The sequence below is a fragment of the Lissotriton helveticus genome, chromosome 4_1 (assembly GCF_964261635.1).
Source record: "Lissotriton helveticus chromosome 4_1, aLisHel1.1, whole genome shotgun sequence".
Taxonomy (NCBI): Eukaryota; Metazoa; Chordata; class Amphibia; order Caudata; family Salamandridae; genus Lissotriton; species Lissotriton helveticus.
The window spans coordinates 112,373,858-112,394,852 of NC_136063.1; the positions used below are offsets into that span (position 1 = coordinate 112,373,858).

Here is a 20,995-nt window from a genome sequence, read left to right on the forward strand (position 1 = left end):
GTGTTTTTACAACCAACATTTCAGGGAAAGAATCTCGGGATTTGCTCTGAGGAATTTCAAGAGGTTCTAATGGCTCCTACACTATTTGGCCTTGAGGATAAGTGTAGTACAGAGTCAAAATGTATTTTTGAGTTTTAAGTAGTTACTGAAAAAAAAGAAGGTTTTCTTACAGAAAGTGGTGGGCACGGATTAGTTAAAGGACAACAGAGTATTTCCCAAAGCAAGCGGTGTTCTTACCATAACACTTGACGTCATGGAAAAATAACTGCACTTTGAATGAGTTCAGAAAAACTGTTTCTTTTAATAACCTAATTCAAGCAGCCAATCAAAACATGGAGTAGAGGTAATGTAAGTCTGCAATACTGTCGACATATTTTGAACAAACTTTGGGTTATAATGTCATTTAAAAATTCCAACTATATAAACCTGATGAAAATAAGTTTTCAACTTTAATTTCAAATGTTGTGGCTACACAGTCGTTGATTTTAGGAAAAACATTTCTAACTGCAGCTATTATATGACATGATGGTCCTTTGACAACATCCACTTATTACACATCTTCTTCAAAATGTAAAAAAAGCTGATGTTCCAGAAATAATTTACATTTCACTATGAAACAATGTTGCCTATTTATTTAAAAATATTCTTACTTTCTGTTTTCAGAAGAAAGAATTTAGGGTAGGTAACTGGCCTATAAAGATTCTAGGAGTTGATATAATTGTATGTACTGTTTTAAATTGCTTTGTGATTAAAAGTGATGTAGAGAATTAAATAATTGTAGTAGTCATAGAGGTAGTGTAAGTCTGCTTCTTAGTAAGCAGTATCAGTGTCATAGGAAATGTGGAACATGAGTGAGCAAGAAGGGTGAGATATTACTAGTACAGGATTGTGAAAGTGATCTTGAACGTTTTCTTTCTGAAAGTTGCGGAAAAAGAAAATGACGGGATTTGCTTAGAAGAATTCCAAGAGTTATAAATGGCTCTTACACGATTTGGCCTTGTGGAAAAGGGCGGAAGAGAGCGAGAAGTCATTTATTGTATGTAACATATTTGTCAAAACGATGGAGCTTTTCTTTCAGAAAGTGGCGGGCTGAAAATAATAACAGCACAACAGAGTGTAAGCTGTTCATAGAACATCCTTCGACGTCATGGAAAGTAAGTTAATTTTAAGGAGTTCTGATTTTTGATTGGTTATGTTATATGGGTTTTTTAAACACAATCATTTTGATTGTGTTTTTTTTTCCCCGCTGTTATATGATGAATACCTTCAAGTCACTGTTTTTAGTGAAATTTGATATATTCTGAGAACAGCAAAAATAAACCATTTAACATGTATAATTAATTCTGTACTTTTTGTATTTATGATATACATTTAGAATTGTGTAGGAGGCATGGAGAAGCTGAGGCTTCTGTAAGTGTCAAAGTTGTTGCATAGAGTGCTCACCTTCTGCGTAGTCTTTCATATGATAGACTACATCTGCACAATGAGATAACTAAGCAAAGGAAACACAGGTGATGTGATTGTGGAATGAGCATAAAAAATTGCACGTTTTTCAATTACATTACCTGTGTTTCCTAACATTACGAATCACATTGTGTAGATGAGGTTTAGGCCTGTTCCAGGAGACAGAGGAGGTCTGACGTTTGTTCAAGAGTGCAGTGGACATGACTCACTTCGTTGGTAGGCCTGCACATGTATTATCTCCTCTGTACTCTTCAACAACTTAAATTTCATCTGTAACCCTGAGTAGGACTCACTTGAAACGAATCTGTGGATAGGCCACACCTTATCAGCATCTAGAAACACTCATTTAAAATGTTAGGGGCAGATTTATGATGGCCGTGCGCCTCTTTTGCGCCGCTGTTCCTTCACGTTTGTGACGCATCAGCAGTGCAAAAGATGCACCATGTTGCAAGATAGGCCTCACCTCATCTCCAACAAGATACCATCAGTTTAAAATGTATATAATTAGGACTGTGTAGGGGGCATGGAGAAGCTGAGGCTTCAGTAAGTGTCAAAGTTGTTGCATGCAGTGCTGACCTTCTGCGTACTCTTTCATATGCTGGACTACATCTGCACAATGAGATATCTAAGCAAAGGAAACACAGGTAATGTGATTGTGAAATGAGGAAAAAAAATACACGTTTTTCAATGACATCACCTGTGTTTCCTAACATTACGAATCACATTGTGCAGATGAGGTTTAGGCCTGTCCAGGGAGACAGAGGAGGTCTGGCTTTTGTTCAAGAGTGCAGTGGACATGAGTCACTTCGTTGGTAGGCTTGCACATGTATTATCTCCTCTGTACTCTTCAACAAGCCTAAATTTAATCTGTAACTCTGAGTAGACCTCACCTCAAACAAATCTCTGGATAGGCCACACCTTATTGGCATCCTGAAACAATCATTTAAAATGTTAGGGACAGTTTTATGATGGCCGTGCACCTCTTTTGCGCTGCCGTTGCGTCACTTTTGTGAGACAGCAGCAGTGCAAAAGATGCACCATGTTGCAAGATAGGCCTCACTTCATCTGCAACAAGATACTGTTAGTTTAAAATGTATATATTTAGGACTGTGTAAGGGGCATGGAGAAGCAGAGGCTTCTGTAAGTGTCAAAGTTGTTGAAAAACTGTTTGTCCTTCAATCTTTTCCCTTGTCTTTTCTAATTTTTAAATACATGTTTTAATATTTTTCAAATTTTTGTTCTTTCTTTCACAGATTGAAAGTATAAAAATAACAAGTGACTAAGTTAACGACAATTATAAGGTAAATGTTTTGTACTCTTTTCGTTACATTTCTATCACATTTAACTTCTATTAGTTCCACTGCTTCATTTCTTTAACCCTCAGTTTCCTGCCTTTGCTACTTCCCTCATTCCTTTCTCTATTACTTACTTACTCTACTCCTTCCACTCCTTTTCTCAGTCCCTCTCTTCTCATAGTTCCTCACTCTTGTTCACTCACTCCGTCTCTATTACTCTCACTGTCTCTGACTGATCATTCTTTCACTACTTGTTCATTATGCTTTCTCCCTGTAGTTCAAGCACACTAAGGGGCATATTATCAACACAGGCAATAAAATTATCGCTGCTTTTATCGGCAGAAAACTGCCGCAAAAGTGGCTTTAGCGGCAGTTTTCTGCCGCAAAAGCGGCTTTAGCGGCAGATTTCTGCCGATAAAAGCAGCGATAATTTTATCGCCTATGTTGATAATATGCCCCTATGTTATTTACATTTCTTTGCTGTTTCAATCATTCCTTTTCTGTTACTTCTTCTTTTCTGCATTCTGTTTTTTCTCTCTGTTATTCCACATGTTTTAATCTTATTTTGAACATTCACTCACATTCTCTAAGAAACTCTTGTTTGTTATTCTTCTACTCTCCTTTTTTTCTTTCACTTCCTTATCTATTTTGTTTTTCACAATTATACCCTCTTCCATCTTTTCTTCGGTAAACAGATCTATTAAACAGTATCTCTGGTTTAGTCCCTATAGCTGTCTTTCTTTTAACATTACTCTCTGTTTCCTTCCCTTATACTTACTCTTCTTTTTTTTAAAAATTGTTTTTTTTTGGTTCACCTCCGGTTCGCGTACCGGCGAGCGAACCGGGAAGCAAAGCAAAAGAAATAGAGGTTGCCAGAGTGCTAAACATTCTAGCAATCTTTTTATAAAGGGGAGGTAGTTCTGAAAAGAACTTTTTTTTTATTATTTTTGTTGTTTTATATTTTTTTAATTTTTTTTCTGAACATTTTTTTACTTTTTTTGTATTTTTTGAACGGTTTTATATTTTTTTTGTTTTTTTTGGGGGGGGGAAACAAAAACGATTCATTGTAAAGGGCTCAACAGGAGCAACAAAAAAAAAAGATTATTTATTTTCTGAACCGTTTTGTACAAACATGATTGTCAATTGCTAAGTTGATTAAAGTGATGCTACTTTCTCTGTAGCAAATCAACTGACCGCAACGCACGCACACTTGTTTGATTGTCCCGAACCTCATCTGTATATTTGGGACCATTTCCCTTCGCCTCTGGTCCCATCACTTCCTCTACATTTGATCTTCTGGCCACAGAAGGGGGGTTATCCTCCAGGTCACGTACCTGCGCAGCACTGTAGTTGTTAGGGTGCCAACTCTCCATATGGCGATGCATCGTATAATTGCCATAACTATATTTTTTATCTGTCCCTCTGGACAGATCTTTCTTGCAGATAAGGCAAGTTACATACCGGGCATTCACTTTTTTTTGGCCCCGGGGATATTTAAAAAATTGCCAAATAACATTTTCTTTGACATGGGACCTCCTAGGCTCCTCAGGCAAAAACTGCCTCCTCTCTTGCTCCTCTTCCTCTTCTTCCTCTTCTTCCTCCTCTTGCTGAATGATAACTTCAGCAGGTGGTCCTCTTTTCCTAGGAGGTGGTGGTGGTGGTGGGGGTGCACCAGCTGAAGCTGCAACACTTGCCATTGCTAAGTGATGAAAAAAGGTCTTCCTCTCACAAAGATGAAAGTCAGAGTGGGGAAACAAGGAGGGGTTTTCATCATTTGGGAAAAACAATAGTTCTAAACCAATGAAAAGTGTTATTTTTAGGTCACATGACCTAGCCTTACATCATTAGGAAACCAAAAGTGAAATGAACCAATGAAAAGTTTTATTAAGAAGTCACATGACCTGTTGTGCTTACGTTACGCGCTTCGTGCCGTGTCCCGGATCGCTTCCGGGAAGCTGCGCTTCGCGCTTCGCTTCGCGTACCGGAGCACTTCCGGGTGCGCTAACGCGGCGCGTCATATGACGCATCACGCGACAACGCGATACGTCACGCTGACGCGACGCGTCACGATGTTGTTTTCTAACGCGACAGTTGCGCAAACGGAACGTTTACTGGTTCGCGGACTGGATCACGGCATTAAATTGAGCTAACGGAAAGCTAACCGGTTCGCGGACCGGGAGCGAAACAAAAAAAAAAATAAAAAAAAAAATGTATTAATAAACATATAAAATACATTTTAAAGCTTTTGATATTTGCTATTAAAAAACCATTGAAATTCACTGAAAAAACCATAGGTTATAGACCATATATAGTTAGGAATTCGCATTTACAAAACCTTGAAAATTCACAGAAAAAACCATAGGTTATAGACCATGTATAGTTAGGAATTAGCATTTAAAAAACCTTTTTTACTCACACAAAACCATTGAAATTCCATATATAGTTAGTTGTACTAACTATATATCGCGCACCCGCAATCCACTGCTGATCATGTCACATATTACATCATTCATGACATGGTCAGTGACATCACTGATGACATCTCAAATGACATCACTGATGACATCACTGATGACATCTCAAATGACATCACTGATGACATCACTGATGACATCTCAAATGACATCATTGATGATATCACTGATGACATCACTGATGACATCTCAAATGACATCACTGATGACATCACTGATGACATCACTGATCACATCTCAAAAGACATCACTGATGACATCACTGATGACATCATTCATGTGATAATACAATGAACCTCTTCAGACTCTAATATAACCTTAGATACACTCAGTGTAAACAGACACTCACAGACTGTCACTCATCCATGGAGTTACTCACACACCTAGTCAGTCATGCAAAGAATCAATCACAGCTCCATTTCCTCAACTATACAGTTATACACACCTTACTTATTCAAACATATACTAACACATATTTACTCTCTTATACAATCCCTGTTACAAGTTCACAATGATCCATACAGCCACTCACACATTCACTGGCTCTTATGCATAGTTATTTATATATGTCAACTCTCACATGTACTGTGTTTTACATATGTACTTACTTTGACATGTAGCACTGAGATATCCATTCACTCACCAATACACTCATGCACACAGTCAACCGTCCATACAGCTGTTTCCACATGCACTTTTGAACCCATACATCTAGTGAATCAACTGCTCACACATCTATGCACAGAGTCATACACCTCCCAGCCACACACACACACACACTCAGTCTCCCATACAAATACTTAGGCAACCAATCAATAACCCATATAGTTATTCATATAGCTACTGATCAACACATGCAGCAGTTTACAGAACAACAGACATAATGATGCACAAATTAAGACAGTTTAGTCACTAACCCATGCACTCAGTGAGACACATTTAATCACTCACTCATACAGTCAGTCATGCACCTACTAAATCCTTCATCCAGACACTTATACATCCACTCATTCTTCAATATGTAAGACATATTTTAACTTTACAGAAACATACAGTCACTGGATGTTGTTATCTGATGTCATCAGTGATGTCATTTGAGATGTCATCAGTGATGTCATCAGTGATGTCATTTGAGATGTCATCAGTGATGTCATCAGTGATGTCACTGACCATGTCATGAATGATGTAATATGTGACATGATCAGCAGTGGATTGAGGGTGCGCAATATATAGTTAGTACAACTAACTATATATGGAATTTCAATGGTTTTGTGTGAGTAAAAAAGGTTTTTTAAATGCTAATTCCTAACTATATATGGTCTATAACCTATGTTTTTTTCTGTGACTATATATATATTACCTACTGGCGGTCGCCAGTAGGTATATATAGTTAGGATTTTTTCTCTATGGGATTTTTGAAAGTTCTATGTCTAATAACTTTGGCGTTTGTGGACGGAATTGGCTGAAATTTTCTGGAAAATGGAACATTTTGTTTCTGAGCAGCCCCTGGAAATTTGGGGGGGGTTCCTCAAGGGGGGGCCGAGAAAAAAGGGGGGTCCCAAAACGTGTTTTTAACATTGAGTTTTCCATAGGGCGGTTGGCCTCACTTTTAGCCCGAACGGCTGAATGGATTTCCACAAAACTTGGCAAAATTGTAGGGACTGGTAGCCCGATGTGCCTTTTCTAGGTCTCAATATATGTGCTTCAGTGGATTTTGAGAAATTATCGTTCAAAAAAAGATATATATCTGTAACAGCGGACCGGGCAGCGCTCCGGTTCGCGGACTTTACGCGTAACGGAACTTCGCGTAGCGAAGCTGATTGGCTCTCCGGTGTCTGTCAACATTCTAAACAGTCCGGAGCGGCCGCCATCTTGTCTCTCGGTAGGATTGAGAGACAAGAGGAGGCCAAAACAAAGGGGGAAATGACCATAAGGGGGCATAGTAGATCCTCCCTGACCCCCTAGGTTTAATGTGGAGGCTTTAAAAGGGCCCCGCGGGGCAAAAAAAAAAATGTTTTTTGGTTTTTTGCGTGGGTAGCGTCCGGTTCGCGAACCGGGAAGCGTTCTTGGCAGCGTACTATAAGGAAAAAAGAATGACAGACTTTTCAAATACTGTATGTTAATTGATTGTTGGTTTTTGTTGATTATTTTTTAAATTTTTTATTTTTTAAGCAATTATTTATTATTGTGATTGTGTTTGAAAATTTAATAACATTTCTAACATTTAACTAGTTTATGAATTACATATAAAAATGATTAAAGACTCAAACAATTTTTTAATATTACATACAATTTTATTTTTCGGATTGTTTTTCAAAATTTAATAGAACGTCTAGCATTTGACTGTCCGATATGTCCTCTTGTTGAGTGAACATAAGTTCCCACATTTGACCGTCATCATAATGAAGTAAATGATCCACAGATTCTACACATTGAACTAATTCATGGTCCCGTGATTCATCCATGAAATCTGAGTCATCATTGTCCTCAATATCTTTTTCTGTGTTGTTCTCCAGAACAATTTCGAAGGAAACATTCTGCTCACCTTCCATTTTATTGCTGTAATTTGCATAAAAAATAAATATATCAGTAGAGATAGGGCACTGTTGGGTTTAAGTTCAGACAGGTACTTGTGAGGCGTGAAGTAGTACTATTAAAAAGTGCCTGTGAAGAAGCCTAAGTAAATTCATAATTATACCACAGAAACCTAAATCAATCCATAATTATAATAAACAAGCCTTTCTCAATGTCTCACTCTTACAGAGGGATAGTATATAACTATCTGAAAATGTTTTCAAATTTATAAAATAATATCTCACCTTCTAAAAACAAGTTTAAGTTGTGAGTGAAAATGATCTTGCAATGTAGTTCAGGAAGTAGTAGTCAAAATGGCTGTGTTTCTCTCTCTTCCTTTATATATATTCAGGTACATAGCCAATCAAATGTCAGGTAAAAAAAGTAGAAAATTAAAGTAACATTTTAATTGGTTGTCAATTCCAACACTTCAGATGTGTTTTGTGAAGTAATTTACCTCAGGGTATTTAGAGAGGTCTACAGGCTAAATGGTTAAATGGAATTTCAATCAAATTTGTGAAAATGGTAGGCATTGGTATGTAGTATGAGGTAATCTATATTTGGTGAGATTGTCTCCAGTCGCTTTTCTGTAAACTACTTTCCCACCTTTTTTGATGGTGCGCTTCCCAGGGAGCGACCCGGTACGTGAACTGGCGAGTGCCCCGGTTCGCGAACCTTAACCGTTACGGGAGTCCACCATTTTGTGTTTCGGTCGAATTAAGATACAAGATGGAGGGCAAATAATGTTCAGAATGGGTAGAAGGGGGCACGGTAGACTTATCTTGACCCCCTAGGTTTTCTGAGGGTGGCTGAGGAGGCCCATATGTGCGAAAAAAAACATTTTTTTTTAAATTTAGCGAGGTTAGCTCCCGGTTCGCGTACCGGGTAGCGCCCCAGGGAGCGTACTTTGTTGAAAATTAGTGAAAAATGTTAGAGTAAAATAATAATTGTGAGTGATCAGATGTAGGGTAGCTCTGAGAAGAGCTTTTGGGTTTATGGTACATTTAGGTACTTATAAGTAGGTACCAATGCACAGTCTTAAATTTAGAATGAAAATTCTGTTGCCCTCATCTGAGAAGTGAACTCCATCTCCTCTGTAGATATCTTGCATGTAGTAACGCAAGTTATTGTTGTACAGGAAGCCCATTCCATGGTCTCTCATGTAAGCTGAAACAGATTTGTTTACATGCTTCCTCGACTTCTCAATTTGTGGACAAAATTGGTTTGACCACCTCCATTTCTGTCTTTGGCATATATTTGAATATACCAAGGCAGTCTGAGGAAAAAGTGCCATCAATTGCTCAAAGGTGTCCTTTAAAAGCATTTCCAGACCTACCCCAGTCAAAGTGCCTAAATCATTACCTCCACAGTGCACAATTAACAGGTCAGGTTTTGGCAAATGCATAAAGGTTTTCACCAATGGTATCAATTGGTGACATTTTAATCCTCTGTGGCCAAACCACTTAATTTCCACATCTTGTAAATTGAGGTTAGGTAAATTCCTGTTCTCAGCATACCTCTGAGCCCAATAGATGTAACTATGTCCAACAATCCAGACAGAAAACATGGTGAGAGAAGGTTCTCCTGCAGTCAGATGAAGTGTGGCAATGAAATGGCAGTTGAAAAAATAAGAGTTTAAAATGAAAAAAACTGTGGAGTTTCTGTGTTAATGAAGCAGTAACAGTGATTGGTGGATTTTGATTGCTGAAAACAGAAAGTTAGGGTGCATGGATGAGTTGTTTGAAAGATGTATTTTGAGTGGTCAAGAAAAAATCATTAAATGAAAGAATGCACTGGATATGAGGTGCACTGAGAGTTCAGAGTTCAATTGCAACATTGTTGTGTGAACTTGCAAACACCAGAGGTCTTCCAAGACGTGGTTGCCATGCAGAAAAGGCAGAAAGGGCAGAGGGGGGAAGGGTTTTTCATTTGAAAAAAAGTGAGGGAAGAGTTTTGATTGGGTGACATGAGAGATATGTGTGAAGAATTACAGCATTTCTGTGCTGTTGATAGCTGCAGACTCTGGAGTGCATACCTTTTGCTCTGCTGAAGACAAATTGGTGTGTTTCTGAGACTGTTTTGAAACTCAAAGTATTTGCTAAGGTGAGAAAAGATTTCTTTAATTTAGATAGAGAATAGTGTGCTTTAAGGAGAAAATTATGAAGAAAGTTGTGTTCTTCAAATGTTGCTTTGTCTCAAGTGTTTTACAAATAGATTTTGTTTCTTTGAGAAAATGTAATTGGAGAAAATGTGAAGTATTAGTACTGACAGGGTGTTATTGTGCATAGGAGCTGTGGAGTCTTTTCAAATTATGACTTGAAAATCGTTTTTGAGGAAAATGAATGGTTATAATATTTATGACAAGGACATAATGGTGTATGCTTCATTATAAGGCAATTGAGTGTCTCTGATGTTATTTTTCCCATTTTAATGTAAGACCTTTCTCTGTGGAGCAAATTGCTTGTAAATATGCTCCCACCTGTGCATGGCAAATTTAGATTTTGAATGTTTGCGTTACATAGCCATGTTAAAAGTGACACAAACATGCTGCAAAGGCAATCAAAAAACGCTTTTATATGTCTTAAGGACATTTTAAGTCATTTCTCCATGTGCAGTGTTTTGAAATTATGATTTGAAAATCGTTTTTGGGGAAAAGGAATGGTTTTTAAATTTATGACAAGGACATAATGGTGTATGCTTCTTTATAAGGCATTTCAGTGTCTCTGATGTCATTTTTCCCATATTACATTAAAAGACCTTTCTCCGTGGGGCACATTCCTTGTAAATATGCTCCCACCTGTGCATGGCAAATTTAGATTTTGAATGTTTGTGTTACATAGCCATGTTAAAAGTGACCCAACCATGCTGGAAAGGCAATCAAAAAATGCTTTCATGTGTCTTAAGGACATTTTAAGTCATTTCCCCGTGGGCAGTGTTTTCAAATTATGACTTGAAAATCGTTTTTGAGGTAAAGGAATGTTGTTAAAATTTATGTGCGCCATATGCCCCCAAGTTTCTTTTTCAGGGGTGCAGCAGGGTGTTCTTGAGACACCCCTGCACCTATGGAAAAATTCCTAATTTGCGATGAGCTAATTGCTAATCGCAAATTGCACCTTCATTCCTATGGGCCTCCTGGCCCATGGAAATGAATGGGTAATTTGCAATTAGCAATTTGCTCATCGCAAATTAGGAATGGTAAAGAATCGCTATTTATTCCTTAAAATTCGCTATTTTGGAAATGCTAAATAGTTTGATGATACATATGGCGGTTCATCTCTAACAAGATAAGAAGCTTAGGGATACATTTATGATGACTGGCGCAATGAAGTGGACATCACTTACTTCATTGGTAGAGCTTTACATGTATTATCTCCTCTGTATTCTTCATCAAGCGTAACTTTCATCTGCAATCCTGAGTAGGCCTCACCTTACACAAACCTCTGGATAGGGCACACCTTATCGTCATCCTGAATTAATCATTTAAAATGCTAGGGACAGATTTATGATAGGTGTATGCCTCTTTTGCGCCACTGTGTGTCACTTTTGTGATGCAGCGGCGGTGCAAAAGATTTGCTATGAGGCGACAAAATTACAAATTGATGCATTTAGGCAGATGTGTCATGGTGTAAAAAACACCGTGCCACATGAAACTGATGCAGCAGTGATGCAAAAGATGCACCATGTTGGAAGACAGGCCTCACTTGGGGCCATATGTATGAAGCTAATTAGCGTTTGCAAAGGCCAAAGTTCTGTGAATTTCGGCCTTTGCGAATGCTAATTAGACAAATGGTATGTATCAAACAAGTTTGATGCAAAATAAGGAATAGCAAAAATTGCTATTCTTTATTTTGCGATTGCACTGAAGGATTTGCAAATTTTGCGATTCCTTAAATGCAATGTATCAAACAAAAAATAATCAAAAAATGCCATTAAGGATTTGCAAATTACCACCAACTTCTAGTTGGTGGTAATTTGCGAATTCTTTTCAAAAAGCTTTTTTTCCAAAAAACAAAAGGTGACATATGACGCCCATACATGCCCTTAGGGCATGTATGTGCACCATATGCCCCCAAATTTCTTTTTCAGGGGCTGCAGCAGGGTGTTCTTGAGACACCCCTGCACCCTTGGAAAAATTCCTAATTTGCGATGAGCTAATTGCTAATCGCAAATTGCACCTTCATTCCTATGGGCCTCCTGGCCCATGGAAATGAATGGGTAATTTGCAATTAGCAATTTGCTCATTGCAAATTAGGAATGGTAAAGAATCGCTATTTATTCCTTAAAATTCGCTATTTAGGAAATGCAAAATAGTTTGATGATACATATGGCGGTTCATCTGTAACAAGATAAGAAGCTTAGGGATACATTTATGATGACTGGCGCAATAAAGTGGACATTACTTACTTCATTGATAGGCCTTTACATGTATTATCTCCTCTGTATTCTTCATCAAGCGTAACTTTAATCTGCAATCCTGAGTAGGCCTCACCTTAAACAAACCTCTGGATAGGCCACACCTTATCGTCATCCTGAATTAATCATTTAAAATGCTAGGGACAGATTTATGATAGGTGTATGCCTCTTTTGCGCCACTGTGCGTCACTTTTCTGATGCAGCGGCGGTGCAAAAGATTTGCTATGAGGCGACAAAATTACAAATTGATGCATTTAGGCAGATGTGTCATGGTGTAAAAAAAACGTGCCACATGAAACCGATGCAGCAGTGATGCAAAAGATGCACCATGTTGCAAGACAGGCCTCATTTGGGGCCATATGTATCAAGCTAATTAGCATTCGCAAAGGTCAAAATTCTGCGAATTTTGGCCTTTGCGAATGCTAATTAGACAAATGGTATGTATCAAACAAGTTAGATGCAAAATAAGGAATAGCAAAAATTGCTATTCCTTATTTTGCGATTGTACTGAAGGATTTGCAAATTTTGCGATTCCTTAAATGCAATGTATCAAACAAAAAATATGCAAAAAATGCCATTAAGGATTTGCAAATTACCACCAACTTCTAGTTGGTGGTAATTTGCGAATTCTTTTCAAAAAGCTTTTTTTCCAAAAAACAAAAGGTGCCATATGACGCCCATACATGCCCTTAGGGCATGTATGTGCGCCATATGCCCCCAAATTTCTTTTTCAGGGGTGCAGCAGGGTGTTCTTGAGACACCCCTGCACCTTTGGAAAAATTCCTAATTTGCGATGAGCTAATTGCTAATCGCAAATTGCACCTTCATTCCTATGGACCTCCTGGCCCATGGAAATGAATGGGTAATTTGCAATTAGCAATTTGCTCATCGCAAATTAGGAATGGTAAAGAATTGCTATTTATCCCTTAAAATTCGCTATTTAGGAAATGCAAAATAGTTTGATGATACATATGGCGGTTCATCTCTAACAAGATAAGAAGCTTAGGGATAGATTTATGATGACTGGCGCATCACCAGGGATGTGCCAGTCATCCTGCGCTGCTGTTCCGCCACCCATGGTGTGCTGCATTTACAATGCGGCGCAGCATGGGGCAAAAATGGCACAGATGCGTGACGCATCTGTGCCGTAAAGGTGGCGCATTGCTGGAGTTGTATCGCAAGTGCGATGCAGCTCCAGCAAGGCTCAGGGGTGCCCCATCTCCACAATGTTGCGTCAAGACCTATGCCTGCTTCAAGCAGGCCCAGGGTTTTGACGTAGCTTTCTCCTATCTGATTGTAAATGCGGCACACCATGAGTGGCAGAGCAGCGGTGCACGTTAACTGGTGCATGCCTGGGGATGTGCCATTTAACATAAATCTGCCCCTTTACATTTAAGTATGTGCAGGGGAAACAGAGTCGGTGAGGCTTATCCAAGGTTAAGAAGAGATGAGTCCTGTTCACTGAAAAATTAGACATAGGCTTCACCTGCTCAGCATCGTTGGACATGGCTATATAATAGCTGCAAAATGTTACTCTTGTTAAACAATTTTACTATTATAATCTCTGAGATTTGTCTCTTACTCTGCAACATCTCATTGTTGTTATCTTTCTTTAAAGATAAAGACAACATCAACATGAGCGACAATCAGCAATCAGTTGATTTTGACCTCATCATTGAACTCGTAATTGAAACATCAGTGGATGTTGATCCCTTGGATGATTTCAATTCTGAGGATGAAGAAGAACGTGATGAGGATGCAGATTTGTCCGAATTATATGACATAGGATGGGAAGCTGACGTGCTTGAGCCTATGGAACTATAAACATTTTTTTTAAAAATGTATAATAAATAAAAAGTAAAAATGTAAACCGTTTAATTTAAAAATAAAGACACCTTCAAAAACAGGTTATGTGTAGTGTCTTCAATAAAATATTAAAATATGCTCATAAAATTAGATCAGATTCACATATACAATAGCACAGGTAACATGAATATAAATTCCATTTCTTTTCTGCTATTTCTGTATTCTAAATTTGCCAAGCACTAAAAAATCTTCTATGTAAAAATGTCAAGTAGTGTTTTAAGTTTTTGATTACTGTTATTGATTTACTGTTGGGTAATAGTGGTTAATAACATTTTTTATTATATTTTACCACAGATTCAACTGCAGATCATTTCAAGATTTCAGCATGCCAACCAAAGAAAGAGTGAGAAAGGCTGCAAAACGTCAAAGACAGCAGGTTAATGAAAAAAAGCAGCAGTCCTCTAACAAAAAGATTTGTCAAGTCACCAAGAAAGCACCGGGTAAGAGTACAAAAACATTTATAAGAAATATTTGTAGTAAAAAAAATATTACTACAGAAAATGTTTCAGTCAAGAAAAAGAGAAGCAATTCAAACGGAAAGGAAAGGCCAATGAAAAATGTTACTGCTAGAGCAAGAGATAACTCTGTGCATGATAGTAGAAGGAAACAACAGTTTAGGGACATTCGTAAACGAATGTTCCGCAACAGGATAATTGGCAATTTGTTAAAAAATATTAAGAAAGGTCAACAGAAAGTGGTTTTTTATAAGAGAAAAAAAAAAGTTGAGAAAGTTATTGATCAGGCATTTCAAATTAAACGTAAGTTATTTATTTTGATAATCAATAGAATTAGGAAGCTAAACAAGGCAATTTATGATTTCAAAAGAAATAGTAGATGGAAGAGAATAGTTAATCGTAGTAATTTTTGTGAAGTTTTTTCTGGAGAATGGATGCATAGTTCAAGCTGTGAGGCATTTTATAATGAGGAGAGTTATTTCCAGGATAATGATTTGGTGCATGCAGTTGACACCAGTGGTCGAGCTTATGAAGTGAAAGATGGTTGTCCAGTTGAAAAAGAAAAACTTGTGACAACAGAGGCAGAAGAGGTGTTAGGTAATGAGGTTTTAGGAAGACGTGCTAAGGGTCCTGTGTACACCTGGAAGTGTAGTATTATTTGCAGTGTGCGACAGGATTCCATCAATTTGCTTTGTGATTTTGTACGGTCATTTAATAAGAAAAGTTTGAAGCAGAAAATGAGGTTGTTGCAAGAATTAGATCCTTGCAGAGTGAGAGAAGTGACAGGTTTGCATGGTCATTCACTGGCTTGTCTTTCCAGGAGAGTATGCCAGAGTGTTTTTCATCATTTCAGGATGCTAGCAGTGCATCATAATAAAGTGAGGAAATTAGTTAGAATGTTGTATTATGCTAAGAGTCCAGCAATTATGCTTAAACAATTATGCGCTGCTCTTTTGCATGGTTCTGAAATGGATGTGAAGAATATATGTGAAGAAATTGAGTTTTGTTACTTTGGAAGTAAAGAGGAGAATGTTGAAATTGACCAAGAAGAAGCAGGTAATGTGGAAGATAGTGTACAGGTTTCCAGTACAGATAATTTCCAGAGGGAAATTGCGACGTTTCAGGTCAAATCAAGTGAGAGGCCAAATTTCACTTGTGTGTGTTGTCGACGCACTTATTATAAGAATCAGACTAAGTTAGTGGATTTATATGCAAAAAGTGAAAGGGAAAATAATAGTGAATGGAAGGATTTCGCAACATACTTGATGGCAGAAAATTGTTTTGATTTGGGATTGGATCAACGTGTGTGTACTTATTGTTGTTGCAAATTAAATCAAAACCAGATGCCTGCTAGAGCAGTTCATAATAATCTGGAATTGGTTGAGATTCCTTCTGAATTGAAGGATTTAAATACTTATGAATCTATTTTGATTCAAAGTATCCATCCCTTTCAGGCTATTGTAAGAATGGAGCCAAAGACAGGGAAATTGCCTCCATCAGATTTACAGAGAGGATTAAAGGGAAGAGTTGTTTATTTGCCTCTAGATTTGAAGAAAAACATTAACACAATTGGAGTAGAAAAAGTGGAAGAGGAACCTCTGGTTATCTTAGTTAATGGGGTTCCGACAAAGAATAAGAAAATATGGCAAGATTTAGTGGATGTTAGGAAAGTTAAAAAGGCAACATTGAATTTGAAAAAAAATAATAAATACTATAAGAATGTATATGTTGCAGAAGAGGAAGTAAGTGAGGAAGAGGATAGCGATTTGTGTGCTGGTCAAATTGAGAAAGTAGAACCCTCTACTAGTGAAGAAATATATGAACATTATAGTGTTCATCCTTTGCATTCCAAGGAAGTCATGGGGAATGCTATTGAGTTGTTTCAAATGAAACAAGCCAAAGGGAGTCCCATTAGTGTTTGGGAGGAAAGTTTGGAAGCTCGGTGTTTCCCACAGCTTTTTCCAACAGGTCAGGGAGGAAGATATGATGAGCGACCTCATCAAATTCCTGCTTCTGAATACCGGACTTTGCGATTGTATGCAGGAGATGCTAGGTTTCGACAATGCATTCCTTATTTGTTTCATCTCCTGTTTGAAAGCGATCTGTCTGGACTGTCATATGCAGTGAACCGCATCTTGAAAAGTGGTATACACATGCAAAACATCTCGGCAAGTGACTTTATGGATAAAGTCAATGTCCAAGACAGTATTTTGGATTCTCACCTGATTAATCTCATGGCGTGTCAGCGTGGTACTAATGAGTACTGGTACCGTCGTCATGGTGATTTAAAATGTATGCTGAGGAACTTAGGAACTCCCACATGGTTCCTCACTCTGAGCTGTGCCGAGTATGGCTGGGAAGACTTACTTGAATTTCTACGAGAGGCAAATGCTAACGTAGAAAACATCGAATTCAAGACACCCGGAGAACTGTGCTCTTTGGATCCAGTCAATGTATGTAGGTACTTCAATCATAGATTTGAAGCTATGATGTCTTTCATCATGAATAAGAAGAATCCACCTCTTGGAGAGGTGTTGGATTTCTTCTGGAGAAAGGAGTACCAAGCAAGAGGTGCTCCTCATATACATATGTTGCTGTGGATCAAGGATGCACCTAAATTTGGAACGGATCCAGAAGACTCAGTGATGAGTTTTATACAACAGTATTCTACGTGTGCTGTTCCAAATGCAAAGGAGAAGAAAAGCCTAAGAGAAAAAGTTCTGCGTTTCCAAAGCCATCGATGTGGAAAGTACTGTTGTCGTAAATTCCGAAACAAGGACAAGTTCTACACCAAATGTCGTTTCGGCTTTCCACGACCGGTGATTTCTAAAGGAAGAGTAAACAGTTTGATGTCTTCGCTGCGACATAATGTGATGAAGAAATCACCTAAAAACACATACAATTTGAAGAGGAACGAAGAGTCCAAGTACATCAACGACTACAACCCGGTGATTTTGTCCATGTGGAATGCTAACATGGATATACAGTTTGTGGCTGATAACTGTATGGCTGTGGCTCGGTATGTGACGTCTTACATCACCAAAAAAGAGAAGACAGAATTGAAGGATATGTGGGAGGACATTTCCCATGAAAAGAGCCTCAGCAAGAAGTTGTACAGTTTCAGTCTGAAGATGTTGTCGCATCGAGAAATTGGAGCGCACGAATGTTCTGACCGGTTGTCTTCAGCAAGTCTCTATGCCAAGTCCAGGAGTATCGTTTGGGCGAGTCTTGGTCTTGCTGCAACGCGTAATCGAGTTCTCAAACCTGTGCGGGAAATTGAGTATTTGGCGGAAAAGGAGCCAAACAGTACCGACATTTTGAAGACCAACATGTTGGATACATATTATCCAAATCGAAGCATTCACCTCGAGAATGTTTGTTTATATGAGGTTCTTCAAAATTACATATTCAAGAGGAACATCAAAGAAGATACTGAGAAAGGAGTGTATGCTGTAATAGGAAGTGAGGGATGTCTGGTCAAGCAAAGAAAATGCCACTTGGTAAACCATCGAAAATTGAGTGGCGAATCTCCTGAAAAAAAGGAGTTTTTCTATTTAGCACTTTTGCAACTTTTCAAGCCTTGGCGTGCAGAAGAGGAACTGCTTGGAGATTTTCTCTGTTACGAAGACTCTTTCAATGCCGCCAAGGAGACCATAGAATGTCCTGCTTTTCCCAAATATGTAGAAATGTTGAATGCGGAAATTGAGCAGGAAGCAATGATTGCAGCCGAGATTGCCAGAGACAGTTCTCAGGACAGTCAGAGTTCTGCTTCATTGAGTCAGGATCCACTAGGAGGACCTGTTATCGAAAATGAAGCTGCCACTGCTATGAATGAAGTGGAAAGAGCCATGGCACATGCTCAGGAGGATGCGGTTAACTTAGAAGAGTTGGAAAGACAACTCAACGTTGAGCAGAGGAAAATATATGACGAAGTTACCATGCAAATTGATCATGGATTAAGTCATGACAAGAAAGAGTGCTCATGTACGTCGTTGAAGCCTGTCCGACTGTACGTGAGTGGAGAAGCGGGAACTGGAAAAAGTTTCCTTATTAAAGCAATTTCATGTTATTTGCAGGAAAGGACAGAGTCATCGCTGTCTTGTGTTGTCACCGCTCCAACTGGCAGCACATAACATTAAAGGGATTACTTTTCATCGTTTACTGATGCTGCCAGTGGAGCATGACAACAAATTACAATATCACAAGCTATCTGGAGATGCTTGTTTTGAAGTTTCAAGAATCTTGAGGAAAATGAAACTTCTTATCATTGACGAAGTAAGCATGGTTTCCAATGTCATGCTTGCCTTTGTGCATTTGAGAATGCAAGAAGTTCTCAAAACAGAGTATGATGTGTTATTTGGTGGCAAACACATCATTGTTTTCGGAGATCTTCTGCAGCTGACACCAGTGAAAGGGCAACCTGTGTTCAAAATGCTCACGCATGAAGATACCAGGAAGTGCCTAGGCAGCATTGGCAACGTCAATATATGGTTAAACTTCAATTATGCTGAACTGCATGAAAATATGCGTCAGGCGAAGGATGAAGTTTACAAGACTATTCTACAAGATGTTAGAATTGGAAAAGTGACCGAGCATGGGAAAGAAGCTTTACATGCACGATTACTGTCAAATTTATATCCAGAACAAGATGTTGTGCCTGAGAATATTTTTCAGAAAATTACTGAGAAGAAATCTGGAATATGTTTGATGCCAACTCTTGCAGAATGTGCCAAATTCAACAACAAAATGTTGCATTTAGAAAAGCAAGAGATTGTGAAACTGGAAGCTATTGACAGAGTAGAGCATATGGGATCAACAATTATGTTGTCTGAGAATTTGAAAACAAAATTGGATTCATTAGAGAAGAGTATATCTAAAACTGCAGGTTTTGAAAAGACTCTGAATGTGTGCTTGAACTGCCGTATAATTTTAAGAAGGAATTTACATGTTGAAAGAGGTCTGGTAAATGGATCAATGGGTAATGTTGTTGATTTTGTGAAATACAGAAATAGAGATGGAATTGAATTTTTTAAAATTAAATTTGATGGCATTGAGGAAGTACAGCTAATTGGTCGTTGCTCTGCTAGATTTTTGCTTGTAAAAGACTTATATGTTCGCCGTAAGCAGTTTCCTGTTTGCTTGGCATATGCGGTGACAATCCATAAATCGCAAGGTTTAAGTGTAGACAGTGCATTGGTGAATATTGGCAGTTCTGTGTTCAAGGAGGGTATGGCATATGTGGCATTGTCACAAGTTAGAACTTTATCGGGATTGTACTTGATTGAGTGTGATGTCACAAACATTTGTGCGGATCTAGATTGTGTTAAGGAATACAATAGGTTAAGAAGAGAGTATGCGCCACATTTGCCTCAATATCCTTTGTTTGAGAAACGTGTGGTAGGCCGGAAACGAAGAAATGTGACCAATACTGGGGAGGTTGTAGCAAAAAGACGAAAAGTCGATGAACCTGAAATTATAAGCAGAAACAAAAAGGATTCTGTTGAAGATGTTGTTGGTTTTCAATTTGAAAACAGTTCTGGTGTCAACTGCTATGCTAATGTAGTGGTTAATGTTGTCTTTTCTCTAGAAAATGTAAAAGAAGAGATTGTGGTCAATTTGGATCAAAGATTTTGCAGTTTGTTGAATTCTGTGTTAGAGAAATGTAGCACTGATAGAACAAAAATAGAAAGTGTGTCTGAAATTCGAAATCTGTTAGACAGATGTTCAATGCAAACACAATTCTCTCAAAATATTCAGCAAGATTGTCAGGAGTTTTTAATGTATATGCTTGATGTATTGCATGCTGAAGGTGTAGATATAGATCAGCTGTTTGGGCTTTCTTATCAATGGCAGCATGACTGCGAGAACTGTAGGGTATCAAGTACTACTAGTGTAGACTCAGAAAGATTTATATATTTAACTTTGCCAGACAGTAAATCAGTCTCCTTTAATAAGCTAGTAAAAGCAGCTGATCACAACATGGAGTGTAGCCAATGTAAGTCTGAAATGTTGTCCACATTATTTATACGAACATATGGCCAGTATGTCATTTTAATGTTCCAACGATGTAGGCCTGATGGAACAAAATTGACAACTTTAATTAAAAATTTTGTGGCTTCACAGTTGTCAATATCAGGAAGGACTTTTGTAACTGCAGCAATTATATATCATGACGGTCCTTCAATAACATCAGGACATTACACAGCTTATTTAAAGTCTAGAAATGGCTGGTCATTCTGCAATGATTCTGTTTTAACTTTAAAAAAAAGAATTGCCTTTTGACCTTAAAAATTCTTACCTGGTGTTTTTAAAACCAAAATTTTAGGGAAGGAATCTCAGGATTTGCTCTGAGGAATTTCCAGAGGTTCTAATGGCTCCTACATGATTTGGCCTTGAGGATAAGTGTAGTACAGAGTCAAAAGTTATTTTTGAGTTTTAAATAGTTCCTGGAAAA

General features: G+C 38.1%; 1 protein-coding gene across 1 annotated transcript in view; it reads left to right on the forward strand.

The window, feature by feature from the left end:
- The window catches only part of LOC144827047 (pentraxin fusion protein-like), a 339,174-nt gene that overhangs the window by 211,251 nt on the left and 106,928 nt on the right, over positions 1-20,995 (forward strand). The window lies entirely within an intron of this gene.